General features: G+C 51.5%; 1 protein-coding gene across 1 annotated transcript in view; it reads left to right on the forward strand.

Moving 5' to 3' along the window:
* The first annotated feature begins 491 nt into the window (after nucleotides 1-491).
* Nucleotides 492-14118, forward strand: part of MIDEAS (mitotic deacetylase associated SANT domain protein) — a 65916-nt gene continuing 52289 nt past the window's right edge. Inside the window, exon 1 of the mRNA XM_049611379.1 lies at nucleotides 492-568. The gene's annotated coding sequence lies outside the window, so the exon portion shown is untranslated. The remainder of the gene's footprint in view (nucleotides 569-14118) is intronic.

Raw genomic sequence — 14118 nt, forward strand, 5'->3', positions numbered from 1 at the left:
GGGGCGAGGAAACCCGCGTTTGAAGGCCCAGCTTAGGCGTTATTTGGCAAAACACAAGAGCATTCTGCTTTCTGACAGCACCTTCTAGCCTCAACGTGAAACTGAAAAACTTTCCCTTCCTCCTCCTCCCCCCTTTTGTTTGTGCGGTGGGTGTGTTTCCCCTGGAACCCCAGCTCGCCGGGGTCCCTGAACCCAACGCCACCTTCCAGACCCAGCCTGAGAACACAGGTTCGGTCGCAGTTCTTCGGCGCGGAAACGACCCGCAGGGGTGCAGGCTCGGCGGACGACTGGCCGCGGGGCCCTGGCAGCCGTGGGCGAGCCGAGCTGGGGAGTCGGCGCCCGGGCAACCGGGGCGCGCAAGAGCCGGGGGCGCGAGCGGGCGGGCGGCTGCAGGGCCCGGCGCGCCACCGCGCGAGCTGCTGGGTCACAGCCCGGGCCGCGCCGCCCGCTCCGCGAGGAAGTGACGACTGCGCCGTCCCGAGAGCAACAAAGTTTGAGTCTGCGGGCCGCGCTCGCCTGCGCCCAGCGCCCCGCGCCCCTCCGAGCGGCCCCGGGATCGAGCGTGCAGGTGAGCCGCGGGCCGGGCGCCCCCTCTGCCGCCGGGGCGCCGGCGTGGGGCTCTGAAACGCGTGGGGTCGGGGCTTGGCCCTGCGGGCGGGGATGTGGGGGGCCGGGTTGGGCCCGCCGCGCTGGGCGCTGGGGTGCGGGCGGCGCTGCAGGGGGGAGGGGGGAGGGGAGAGGGGAGGGCGGGCGCTCCGTGGCCGGGGTCGGAGGCCCCAGGCTGCGCCCCTGTTGTGGCCGGTTTCCCGCGGGAGTTGAAACAGCCGGGGCTGCAACCGGGCGGCCCGTGTGCTAAAGGAGGGGTGCGGGGAGGGGCTGCCCGCGGCCTGCGTGCGGGGCTAGTCGTCCGCCCAGCGTCCCGCACCCCCAGAGGCTGGGCGCAGCCGTCCCCCAGCCCTGCCCGGTGCTTCCCAGGGGGACGTGTTCTTCCTCTTCGCAGCCTTCGGTGAGGTTGCAGGAAGGAAGTTAAAGAAACTTTCCCCCCACTTTTCTTTTGCTCGGCCCTCCAGTGACGAAGAGCAGAGCAACTCGGACTTTTGGGAAAACAACCCTGCTCCTTTCCAAAAAAGCAAAACCAGAATTGCCCCCAAGCCCCCTTTCAACAAATCGCTCCTGACTCCCCCATTCTTTCTCCTCCCACACCTCGTCCCGAACCTGACAGTAATCCCTAAGGCCTAACACTTTGCAATTTAGCCATAAAAACTGTCAGCACGCCCACGTACATATGTGAATGTTTTCTATATAAAACTCCGAAACCCGCTTCCAGTGGACTCTGTGGCATCTCAGCTCTCTTCTGTTTTCTAAAACTGCTAGGGCTGCAGGATTGTGCTTGTGAACCTTACTGGTGGTTCCCGCCGCCCTCGGTAGCCTCGTGGCGCAGGGCTTTTTAAAGAACAGCTGAGAAGTTTATGACATCCCTGCAAAGTAACTCAGGGCTGGCAGGCCGGCCGGGCGGGCGGGTGGCGGCCAGGCTCCCTGGCTTGGAGACTGCGACTGTAGCAGCGGCGGCCCGGCCGGGGCAGCGGCGGGACGGCGTTGGTGTGCCGGAATGTACGTCGGTGCCGTGGGGACTCCGACATGGGATGTCTAGAGGGTGAATGGTGCAGTTCCTAGCAGCAGCTTCCTGCCGGCCTGTAATTACGGCGTGATTGCACAGTCAGGCATTGTTGGCGTGGATGTTTATACACAGGCTATTGTGCAAGACCTTGGTGGCAGGGAACAAAACGCAGATTTGCATTGCAAATGCCCAGGACAGATCTGGGCTTGATCTGCAGTCACCAAGTTCTTTTTTGGCCTTTAGCCTTAGCTAGGTGATTTATTTCCTTGCCTCTCCCTTAACCTCCGACAACTTGCCAAACACCGGAGAAGTGAAGGGGACCCAGGAGGGCAGACCCCTCCACTTCCACCTTAGGCAGCCTGAAAACTATCCCGGGAACTGTGCCCTTATTTGTGTCTGTAGAAAATGTGGGATGACGTCAGCAGGAAAAGGAGATGGGAGATGGCTATCAGCCTCCCTAAACGGGAAAGCAGTTTGAATTAGCAAAATTGCACGGTCGCTTTGGAGTGGGGCCTGGTTGCAAAGAGGACACGTCAGACATGTGTGACTGAGCTGGCGAGCTCGACTTTGAGCCTTGAAGCGTCAGCTGCAGAAACTTAGTAGGTGGGTCCTAATTCCTTTATTGTCTTCTGGGCAAAGGGAAAAGTGCTGGGGCTTTGAGACTGTGTGTCTGTGATGGTGTCTGGGGTGGGTGGGGCGGCACCCGCAGGGGGGGTGCCTCAAGGACATTTTCTCCAGAAGAGCCCCCTGGCCCATTTCCTGAGCCCGGTCTGCAGCCGCAGAGCAGGATGGGGGTCCTCATACCTCCTGAGCTTCTGCGCTGCAGGAAGGGAGCCAGGCCTGCAAGTGTGGAAAGAAGGCAAACAGGTTCTCCTTGAGGGCCTCAGATGTGGCTAACTGTAGTAAGAGGGATGTAAAAAACAGTCAAAAAGCTTGTACAGGATACAACCAGGGCCATTCTGCTCCTACCCCGTATCTTTTTTTTTTTTTTTAAGTTTATTTATTTTTGACAGAGAGACACAGCATGAGCGGGGGAGGGGCAGAGAGCGGGAGATACAGAATCCGAAGCAGGCTCCAGGCTCCGAGCTGTCAGCACAGAGCCCGATGCGGGGCTTGAACTCATGGACCGCGAGATCATGACCTGAGCTGAAGTTGGACGCTCAACCGACTGAGCCACCCAGGCGCCCCTCCCACCCCGTATCTTAACCCACTCTCCCCATGGCCTAGGTGGAGGACTGTCACGGGGCACCTCTCAGCCCTGCACCACGGGGGGTGCTGTGTGACCCTGTGGCACCGTCCCACCGCAGTGCTGGGGCTGCCTCTCCGCTCAGAGCGCCAGGTACTGATAGCGCGGGCACACTGCAGCTTCCCCATGCCTGGCCTTCTCCCCAACCCAGTAACTGAGTTTCACCTGAAGGAAAAAATGCTGTTTTGCAGCCTCATGCCAGCTGTGTGTCATGGGCACAGTGTCAAGTTGTCAAACCAAAACATTAGGGCACAGTCCCTGGCAGACACCTATGTGCTTCCAGAGACTCGAGGAAAAACATATGAAATCAGGACGTTTCTAGAAAGTCTGGGACGTACAAGCACAATTGCCACAGGGGAATGAGGTTTAGCGCAAAAACACCACCATGGTAGGAGTTCCTGAGTTGCACAACCTTCTGTTCTGGGTACATTTGTGTTTTTACTGAACTTGACTGTCAGGGTTCTGGTTAAGCTGCATCACCCGATGCGGTTGCTTTAGTAAGGACCTACTGGTGCCCAGCACTAGCCCTGAGGTGCAGAGGAGGGGAGCATTCCCTTCTGACCCCAAAGAAAAGACAGTTTTGAGTTGCAGTACTTAGTGTTAATTTAGAACCTGCAGAGACTGAAGGTGCCCGAAGGACCTTAGGAGTGTGGGCAGGAGAACAGAGGAGAGGGACCCCTTGCAAAGGCCAGAGGAAGAAGGAAGCGGATTTCCTGGAGTTGTGGCCCCACCAGGCGTTAGTTGCCTGCCCACATCTTCAGCTCAACCTGGCTGATTTTTGTGCCTAACTCAGGCCCTTCTCCTGGCTTGCCTGGAGTTGTACATGGCCCAGGGTAGGACCGGAAACATAATCCCGACTTCCTCTCCCACCTTATGTAAATGCTGATTTATGGCCTAAAGTTGCTGCCCAGTTCACGGCCCCTGAGCAGCCCTGCCGCCTCACTATGCACGACGAGGAACAATATTGAAAAAGCTCTGCATCGGAACCAACAGATTTTAAAAATCATTTTGTTTCAAGAGGAGAAACTGTTGGAGGTAATTAGCAAGCTCAGCAACTCTGGCGAAAACCCCCAAGTGCCACTGAGAGAGGCCGATGAAGTCCCTTGCAAGAAGCTGGGCTCAGAATGAAGGCCTTTTATGCTCTCCAGGCCTGATATATATATATATATATTTCTGTTCATCTGCCTCCTCCCAGCTGCCTCACTCCCTACACCACAACCCAGTGTTTTGACACCACAACTAACCTCCAAAAAAGGAGGCAGAACACCCCCAGCTAAAAGAGGGCATGCCCGACTCTGAAGAAAGTGCTACAGTTTTCCAGATGCCTGGCAGTTCTGTCCTGCAAATTTGTTTCCTTCTTTAAAATGTTCCCCCCTTCATTTCTCGCACTCAGTGAAGCATCTCTTTGTAAGACCCTTAAACCTTTTTTTTTCCTCATCTCCGTGACACAGGGCCTTGCTTTACGACTTTCTGACTTTCTGCACCAAGTGCTCCTTGAAATATACACAAGGCTTTGCATAAGCCTCGGATAAAAGGCTCTCTGTAATGTCACTTAAGATGCCTGGTTGCAAGAGTCACCCTCTTGCTCAGCAGCCTTCAATGGCTCCCCACTGTCTGCATGGTAAGGATCAAACTTCTAGGCTGGCAGTCAGGGCCTTCCACACAGGGGTCTGGCCTCTGCTGATCTCCTGCCCTAACCCTCTGCTCTGACCCAGTGACCCACTCTGTGTGTTTGTCCAAACTGCTGGTGGCAAGCATTCCTACCTCTCATGCTTCCCTGGAAGCCTGGAATGCCTTTTTCTTCTGTTCTGCTTGGCTCAGAACAGAGAAGCAGAACAGAACAGAGGTTCCTGCTTTCCCTCTAGCCCTGTTCATGTTTCCCTCTTCAAGAACTTCCCCTGTCCCATCCTGCGGGGCATCCCCCAGGGACTCCAGTAACATCCACTGGGCTGAAGAAGACCTTGAAACCTGGCCTAAAGGATTTTTAACATTTCCTTTGGCCTTCACTCATACCCTTCATTCAGCTCCTTCAATGTGCCTTTGTGTGGATCACTTTTATCCCTTCTTAACTAAACTGGAAGTCGCTGTTTTAAATCTATTTGTATCTTCAGGCCTGGTGCTCTACTCACAGCAAGTCCCAGTAAATATTTGGTGATGAGGATAAAATGGCAACGGCTATCAAATATTGTCCGTTTGTGTGTAGACACACACAGCCGCGCCAAGCACCAAGGACCAAGTTCCTGGTCTGTATTCTAAACATTTCTCCAGCCTTGCCTCCTCTTGCCCGTTAGCCTCTCTGGCGCCTCCTGGCTTTGCACTTCATTGTTCTGTTCCATTTCCAGTACCTCTTCCCCATGGGCGCCAGATGGTATCTGTCCAGCTTCCACACCGGCTCCTCCTTGTCCTGATTTGAGCCCCGTTGACCTGCCTGCCCCACAGTGTCCTATGCCTGAACGGCAGCTCTTAGGGAAGAGCATTTGTCATCTGGGTGGCCTGTCCTTCCAAGAGAACCAAACTGTTAGAAGGAGGAGGGGCCAACTCTCAGGCAAGACTTTTGAGGAAGACAGAGAGATGCTTCCCGGTTAGCTGCAGGTCTGTTGTGCACAAAGAGGCATTGAACCTATAAAACTAGGCTAAACTATAAAACTGAGTCTCTGGGAGATCCTGGCTAAACCCTAATATTGGCCTTGACTGGGAGGATTCTGTCTCCACCCAGTTCTCATGCTGTTAACCTCAACCTTGCCATATAAGCTAGATGCCTTCTTTTTGAATTGAGCTACAATTCACAAACCATAAGATGTACTCTATAAAATAGATTCCTTAAAATTTTTGTTTTCTATAAAAATGAAATATGGTAGATTCTCACTCCCATCCCGACTTTCTATTTAAAAAGGTATAAATATGGTTGAAAATTCAAAAGAGATGTTGTATAGCATAAAGTTAGTCTCAAAAGTCATTTCAACATAGAAAAGAGATTGTTATACATATTATGCCCACATATACAAATGCAATAGAATTAGAGAAATAAATATCTATTTTAACCTTGAGGGAAGGAAGCCCTTCTTAAGAAAGATACAAAGCAGAAGCCATAAGAAAATATTGATAAATTTGATAACATGAAACTTTGAAAAGATAAATTTCCCAGTCTCTAATGTTCCCATTTTTTCAATCCTTCAGTGTCCCTGTCTTAGGCAGCAACAGTTTGTCATTTTTCAGCCGTGCTTCCAGATGTAGCCTCTGCAGATTAAGGAAAGTATGAATATATAAACAAGTTCTGGCATACTATACACAGGGTTCTGCATTCTGTTTTTCACTCAATGTGTCTTTGAGATTATTCTACAACAACGCACGTAGAGCTGCCTCATTTTTTCCAATGGCTAGTACTCCACTGTAGGACAATACCCTCATTTAATTAAGTAGTCTCCTACTGGAGAGCATTTGGGCTGCTTCCAGTCTTTTGCAACTACACATAATATTGCAGTTAATAACGAATGGACTTTTAATTGAAAGTTTTGAAGAACATACATGGGTGAAACTAGAATTTACAAAGAAAACTATTTCTGAAAAGATATGTGTAAACCACATTTAATAAACCAATAATTTCTAGAATCTGCTGTTTCACTAAACAGTCAACTTTTAGAGCTGACTAGGACTTCAGGGACTGTTTTCATCCAGTCCCTGTTTCATAGTAACTGCAGTAACAGCATCTCAGAGAATCCTGAGGTTAAGAATGTTGGGGCGCCTGGGTGGCTCAGTCGGTTAAGCGTCCGACTTCAGCTCAGGTCACGAGCTCGCGGTCCGTGAGTTCAAGCCCCGCGTCGGGCTCTGGGCTGATGGCTCAGAGCCTGGAGCCTGCTTCTGATTCTGTGTCTCCCTCTCTCTCTGCCCCTCCCCCGTTCATGCTCTGTCTCTCTCTGTCTCAAAAATAAATAAGCGTTAAAAAAAAATTAAAAAAAAAAAAAGAATGTAAAGCTAGGAAGGGCACCTATAATAACTCTCTCATTTTTAACTAAGATTCAGAGAGGATACATGGCTTCTCTAAGGTCACACAGCTGCTGAATGGAAGGGTCAGGGCACAAACCCCATATTATTCTATTTCCTTTTGCCATCCTGCATGGATCATCATAATCATTAGTTCCAGCAAGTCTCTTTGTAAGCCAAGGACTCCCATCTCTTCAGTTTCCTTACGGCAGTACGCAAAGATATAAAAAGAAGAAACTTACAAACAACAATAAGCAGTGGGAGACGGGAGGTCTTTTGGAAGAGAGTGGGATGTTTTTTGAATAGACTTCTTGCCATTATATTATGTTATTATAATCTTAATTGATCTTCATGGCCATCAACCTGTTGAGTCCCTAAAAACTCCTAACCAGACTCATTTGGTCAATAAGATTACTTAGTATTTTCAAAGTGCAGAAAGTGGGTTGAGTTAACACTACAGAAATGGAGGAATTCTCTCAGTTCCTAAGATCCCAGTTCCTAAGATCCCATGAGGGACCCAGGGGAAGGCCCAGGAATGCACTTTTCTCTGGCCTAAGACACTAGCCCTCTAGTCCTCTCTATCCACTCTCTTCTGTCCCCTCCCCAGTCTGCCTATCACAGGCCATCGTAAGGGGCCTGCAAGGGACATTCCACACGAGCCCATGTCCACTTCCTCTGTGGCTTGCCAATAGCAGGTGTTCTGTGACAACTTAGGAGTCAACAGCCACTCCCAACCCCACTTCCACTTGCACTAGACATGGTGAAAGGCTCAGCATTTCCTCCACCATCTCTCCAGGGAGGTTGTGCTGAACCACCCAGCTGGCATTTAGGATCTGACTTGTCCAGTGACAGAGAAGAAGAAAACCGGCCAGAGCAGTAGCAGAGGTAACCGTGCCCAGCGTGGTTTACAGGGTACTTTCCCTCACGTTCCTTTTTTTTTTTTATTTTTATTTTTGTGGTGGGGGGGGGGGCACGAGTGGGAGAGACAGAGACAGAATCTTAAACAGGCTCCAGGCTCTGAGCTGTCATCCCAGAGCCCAACATGGGGCTCGAACCCACGAACCGGGAGATCGTGGGACCTGAGCTGAAGTTGGACAGCTAACAGACCGAGCCACGCAGGCGCCCCTACCTCACGTTCTTGATTCTTTTACTCACTCGTGCGACATGCATTTATTGAATCCCTACTGTGTGCTCTGTGCTAGGTACTCGGCATACAGAGATCAAGAAGATCCAGCCTCCCCCTTTAAGGTGTTCATGGTTTGTGAGGGAGACAGACATGTGCAAAAGCCAGAGCAATTAGTGACACGCTGTCACTGTCAATGTGCTCAGGGGTCTGCTGGGCTTAGAGGAGGAGCTGGTCACTTCTGCCAGGCCAGAGGAGAGAGGAATGTTAAGAAAGGTCCAGGGTGGCCCCGGTGCCTCTCATGGTACCTGTGCTTGGTGAATGCTGTGGAATTAATGAATGAGAAGCTTCCTGGAGGACCTGATTGTGAGCGGAGTCCTAAGAAATGAGTAGGTGTCCACCAGGTAGCAAAGAGACTCAGGGCATACTCGACATGGGGAGCAGCTCAGGCAACTGCAGCAGAGGCATGACATGGTCCCCTCGGGAACTGCAAGCAGCAGGGTGTGATGGAGCACTGGTGGGACAGGGTGTTGAAAGGGGCAGGCAGGGGCCGGGTCACGTGCCAGCCTTTTGTGTCGGCTAAGAGGTTTGGACCTTAGGTGAGGGCAGTAGGAGCCACAGAGGACTGGCTGTGTGTGTGTGTGTGTGTGTGTGTGTGTGTGTGTGAGAGAGAGAGAGAGATTTTCATTTTGAAAGATCATTCATTCAGCTGTGATGTGGAGGCATGACTGGAGATGGGGAAGATGGGCAGCAAAGAGACCAGAGAGGAGGTCACTGCAGTCATTGGGGCAAGATGGAGGAATCTAAGCCAGAGTGGTGCAGGAGGGAGGGGCTGGATTAGGAAGGCATCAGGGAGTTGGGTGGACAGGCCGTGAGGACCAATCAAATGTATAGAGCAAGGGAGAAGTTGAAGTGTTTGCTCAGGTGTCTACTTGAGACATAGGAAGAAGAACAGATTTTTGGGGAGAGACGATGAGTCTAATTTCAGACATGTTGAGTTGGAGGTACTCTGGGACATCCGAGAGAGATGTCTAGCGGGCAGTTGGACATACGGGTCTGGGGCAGGAGATCCCCCAGTGATGGCGATGGAGGGTGTTGCCCTCTGTGAATCCTAACTAAGCCATCCCAAATAAACCATTTAAGTAAAAATGATGACTTACTGTGTCAACTTCAAGACAAGTTCCAAACCCGATTACCTCCCTTCAACCCCTCTGTCTGTCAGACTTTCTGGAGCAGACATTTGGGGATCCCCGGAACATAGAAGGCGCTTGGAGATAGGGAAGCTGATGGCATCATGGAAGCCGATGGCAGCATGGAGAGACACAGTAGGAGGTGAGGGGATCACCATTGAAGAGGCACGGTGTAAAGGAATCAGCAGTAGAGACTGAGAAGGAACCAGTGGTGAGGAAGGAAGAACCCCAGGAGAGCACGGTGTCATAGAAGCTGAGGGAAGAGGGAACTTTGCATTTGATGAAAACAGGGACCATGATTTTGTGCACCTAGTATGGCATGTGGCACATAGAAAGTTCTCCATAAGTATTTATTAGATTGAGTTGAAATCCATCGACTGTTGGCATCAAGAAAGAGAAGACTGAAAAGAATGATTGACTTGGGAATTAGGGGCTAATGGAGCTGTGCCATGGGGGCTTCTCATTTGGTCTCACCTCCCTGTGACATTGGCAGGGCGGGCGTCACCTGCCGCAGGGTTGCAGTGGCACTTGCAAGTTCTAGAACCCAGGTTTCCTGCCCCCACATCCACCTGGGTAGGGAAATAGGGAGGCATCCAAGGGAGCGTCAGCGCCTTTCATTTCTGATATTAATGCCCCAAGCCAGTAGAACCAGGGACAGGGAGGCTGTTACATTCAGCATTTATGGCATTTGTCCGTATTTGTGACTACTAGGTGGCTGCAGTCCTCTCGGATGTGTGGCGATTTAAGTTAGACTCTTTTCACAGAGGAGAAGACAGAAGCTTGAGTGTAGGTGTTATCTTGGGGGGCCAGAGGAAGCATTGTGAACATGGTGGGGCGGTCCAGGTCTTAGGACTCGGCTACATTCAGGAGAAAAAGAATGAACTGGAAGGATACGTGGTGGCTCACTGAAAGCCTGAAGAACAAAGGCTCAGAAATCAGTCGGGACCTGTGGGCAGTTGGGTGGCTGGCACCAAAGTGGAGGCATCACTGCTGCCAGCTGAGCTGGATGCTGCCACCCCCTCCGGAGTGAGTTCTGAAGTCTCCTTGCCACTCACTCCACTGGCAGAACCCAGGCTGAGCATCTGGCTGTCCAGCTCAGGTCCCATGCCCATGTTCTCACTGCTGGGCGGTACTGAAGAATGAGGCCCTGAGGTTCCAGCTTGCCTAGCAGCAGGTGGAACTCTGCCTCCCACCAGGATTCACAGTGCCAGGTCCCTGAGAGTGGACATGGGAGGAGGAGACGGAGCCTCCCCCTTAGGCCACTGAAAATATCTACATCTTGATCTTAATCTTTCTTGACATTTTTCTGACTCTTTTGGCCTCCAGCTAAACTGCAGGATTCTTACATGCTCCGGAGAACTAAGCACTTCATTAGCGATGGGATTTCTCCTCTGGAGTCTGAATGATTCCAGTGGAAAAGACAGGTCATCCCAGCATCTGGGTCCTCCCTGCACATTTGATTCCACTTGGAAAACTTCAGCGCTGCCTTGTGAGGACAGAGTCCAAGGCTTGGCTCTCGCTGGCTAAGAGGCAGTTACAGCTTGAATTCTGTTTCTCCTCTGGGCTTGGGCAAGACTCTCCGGGCCGTGAGGTATTTGGGAGGTCCAACCTTGCTTTTCAGAGTGGAGGTTGGAGTTCTGGCTTCAGGCTTGGTTTGTGGAATGACTGAGGTCCCTGGTGCCCAAGCTGTCCAAAGCAACAAGACTGGGCACCTCTCCAGTTCTGAAAATATTCTACCCAGGATCCTGCCTGAGAGAGAGAGAGAGAGAGCTAAAGGAGCGAGGGCTTCGTGTGCCGGGGGCTGCTGGGTCTCCTCATCCACACAATGAGAGCGTGTTGGGTTAGGGGAGCACTGACTCTCTTCTTATCCTCAAATCCTCTGGTTGTAGCTCTTTGAAGCAAGGGCACCTTGTCTGAAATCTTGATCATTCAGTTCCAATAGCCTTAGACGAAGGAATTAATTTCCTTTAAAAAGAAAAAGGGGCACCGGGGTGGCTCAGTCAGTTGAGCGCCCGACTTTTTTTTTTTTTTTTTAATGTTTATTGATTTTTGAAGGAGAGAGAGAGAGAGAGAGAGAGAGCGAGCAAGAGCGGGGGAGGGGCAGAGAGAGAGGGAGACACAGAATCCGAAGCAGGCTCCAGGCTCTGAGCTGTCAGCACAGAGCCCAACGGGGGGCTTGAACCCACCAGCTGTGAGATCATGACCTGAGCCGAAGTTGGACACTTAACCGACTGAGCCCCCCAGGCGCCCCTATTTATCCCTTTTAGTATGAATACACATATGCTTTGCTGCAGAAATCCAAACTAGTGAGTTTGATTACGGGTGTGCTGCCGCAGCAGACTCTTGATTTTGGCTCGGGTTATGATCTCACGGTTGGTGGGATTGAGCCCCATGTCAGACTCTGCACTGACAGTGCAGAGCCTGCTTGGGATTCTCTCTCCCTCTCTCTCTCTCTGCCCCTTCCCTGCCCTGTCTCTCAAAATAAATAAATCAACATTTAAAAAAAAAAAAAAGAAAAAGAAAAATGTAGTTTTGTGGGGTTTTTTTGTTTTTTTTTTTTAATTTTTTTTTTCAACGTTTTTATTTATTTTTGGGACAGAGAGAGACAGAGCATGAACGGGGGAGGGGCAGAGAGAGAGGGAGACACAGAATCGGAAACAGGCTCCAGGCTCCGAGCCATCAGCCCAGAGCCTGACGCGGGGCTCGAACTCACAGACCGCGAGATCGTGACCTGGCTGAAGTCGGACGCTTAACCGACTGCGCCACCCAGGCGCCCCAAGAAAAATGTAGTTTTGAACTTACTGGGCTCAGGCTGTGATGACTGCCAGCCTTCTAAGAGTCTCTTTCCTGGTGCCTTGAAGTGGGAGCCTGCTGCCTCCACAAAGCTGGATGTATCGTGGGCTAGGTTCTTACACCTGGACTAGAGGCGATTCCAAGGGGGTCTTGGTCACCAGTGTGGGGTCAGGATGGCCCTTGGGAAGGACAAGCTGGGGTGTTCCTGGCTAGTACTCTGGCAGGAACTAGAGTTGATACTGACTTGTGCATTCTTGGCCCGATGAAATGAAATCGTGTTACAAGCAACACCGAAATGGAAAAGCGGGCTTGAAGGACCTGGTTATTTTACTGAAACACAGCTGTGAACACGTCCCCCCTCTTAAAAACCTTTGAGAGCTGCCAGGTCCTGCAGGAGAAAGCTCGGAATGGCGTGCGAGGCCCACTTTGGAGGCCTCGTCCACCCTTCCACCTCTTCTCCTGCCATCCCCTCCGCCCTCCCAGCGCGGCCGGTTGTGTTCGCTCTGCTGCTTAATGCACTTTTGCTCCTCTGTGCCTTGTGTGTTGTTGCTTCCTTTCCCTGGAATGTCCGCCCTGCCCTTTTCCTCCTGGCAGATGCCCACAGGATCCACCAGAAGTCACCTACTTCCCTACCGCTTTCCTGAGCCTCCACCTTAGCGTCGGCAGCGGAACTTCCCCGCGGTAGGACTGGCATCCCCTGCAGGTGTGCGTGGCTCCTCGCTGGTGCAGAACTGCGCCTGGCACACAGTAGGTGTCCCATGATGGGGCTGGAAGGACAGCCTGAGGGGATGTGAGAGAGCAGTGGGCAGGCCCAGGGCCTGGCGTGGACGTGTGTGGTGGGTGAACTGTTTGTCTACATGGAAGCCTCCCTTTGCACCTACTGGTGGAACCACTGCTTTGGTGGCTTTGCTATTCCACTGAGCCTGCCCACTAGGCCCTGGTGAAGGGGGGGAAGGGGATCTAGGGGCACAAAGCATGGCTTCTGGGTCCCCCTCACCCTGAGAAGGACTCTGAGGAGGCATCTGTGAGAAGGAGCTGGTTAAAGGTGACACCCTCCTCACTGGTCCCAACCCGTAAGAAAAGGATCAATACCAGCTTCCCTTAGAGGATTCCTTAGTTTCCATGGCTGGCACTGTCTTCTGGCTTTGCACAGGGAAGGAACTAGGAAAAACAAGTCAGCAGACCACGAAAGAAGAGACTGAGGCTCTTTAAAATAAACGCCTTATTTAATCTGGTGACAGGACCGGCCATGGCTCTTCCTGTTGTGGGGGAAGAGGAACAGATCCTCCTGGCTATGATTGCAGCATACAGTGGGAGCCCCAAAGCCGGGACTTGGGGTCTCAGTTTGTCTATGAGAGACTTAAACTACATGTGGTTCTTTCCCGCTGAGAAATTCCACAACAGTTGTCTGGGGTCTGCCACTTAGAGAGCTCTGTGGAGCAGCATCTTCCTGCCACGGCGGATGAGGTGGACTTTCTTTCTTCAAGTTGAACCGCCCTTAGGGCTGAGCCCACACGTGCATGGGTCTGCTTGACCAGTGATGAGTGCATGACTTATGCTGTTTGCAGAATATGTTTCCAGAACTTAGAAGCACGTAGTATTTCTAAGATGTCATTTAGGAATCCATCGAAATGTGTTTTTGTTCTTGGCTCCTGGGGAGGAGCTTGGGTGTTGGAGCGGGTTTGATGTCTAGGGAAGTACTGGCTTGTTTTGGAAGGGACAGCATGTGGGATCTGCCTTTGTTTCTGCCTCCACGGGACCTGCTCCCCCCTCCTGTCCATCCCAGTTCTCTACCTCCCTACCTACATCTCTCTGTCCTCCTTCGTCATACTCCACAGCAAATTGATTGAGTTACCTCCAACATTCAGTCCTAGGATGTGTACTCCAGATGCCAGACCCACTGGGGACTTAGGGAAAGCAGATTTTAAGAGTAGAACTTGATTGCTAGGATTGAGAGATATTGTCAGGAAAACTATCTTGGAAAATAGGCAATCCCGGTAACTCACATACAACAATATATTTTTAAATTTTTTTTTTCAACGTTTTTTTTTTTTTTTTCAACGTTTTTTATTTTTATTTTTGGGACAGAGAGAGACAGAGCATGAACGGGGGAGGGGCAGAGAGAGAGAGGGAGACACAGAATCGGAAACAGGCTCCAGGCTCCGAG

This window comes from Panthera uncia, assembly GCF_023721935.1.
Source record: "Panthera uncia isolate 11264 chromosome B3 unlocalized genomic scaffold, Puncia_PCG_1.0 HiC_scaffold_1, whole genome shotgun sequence".
In the NCBI taxonomy this organism is placed as follows: Eukaryota; Metazoa; Chordata; class Mammalia; order Carnivora; family Felidae; genus Panthera; species Panthera uncia.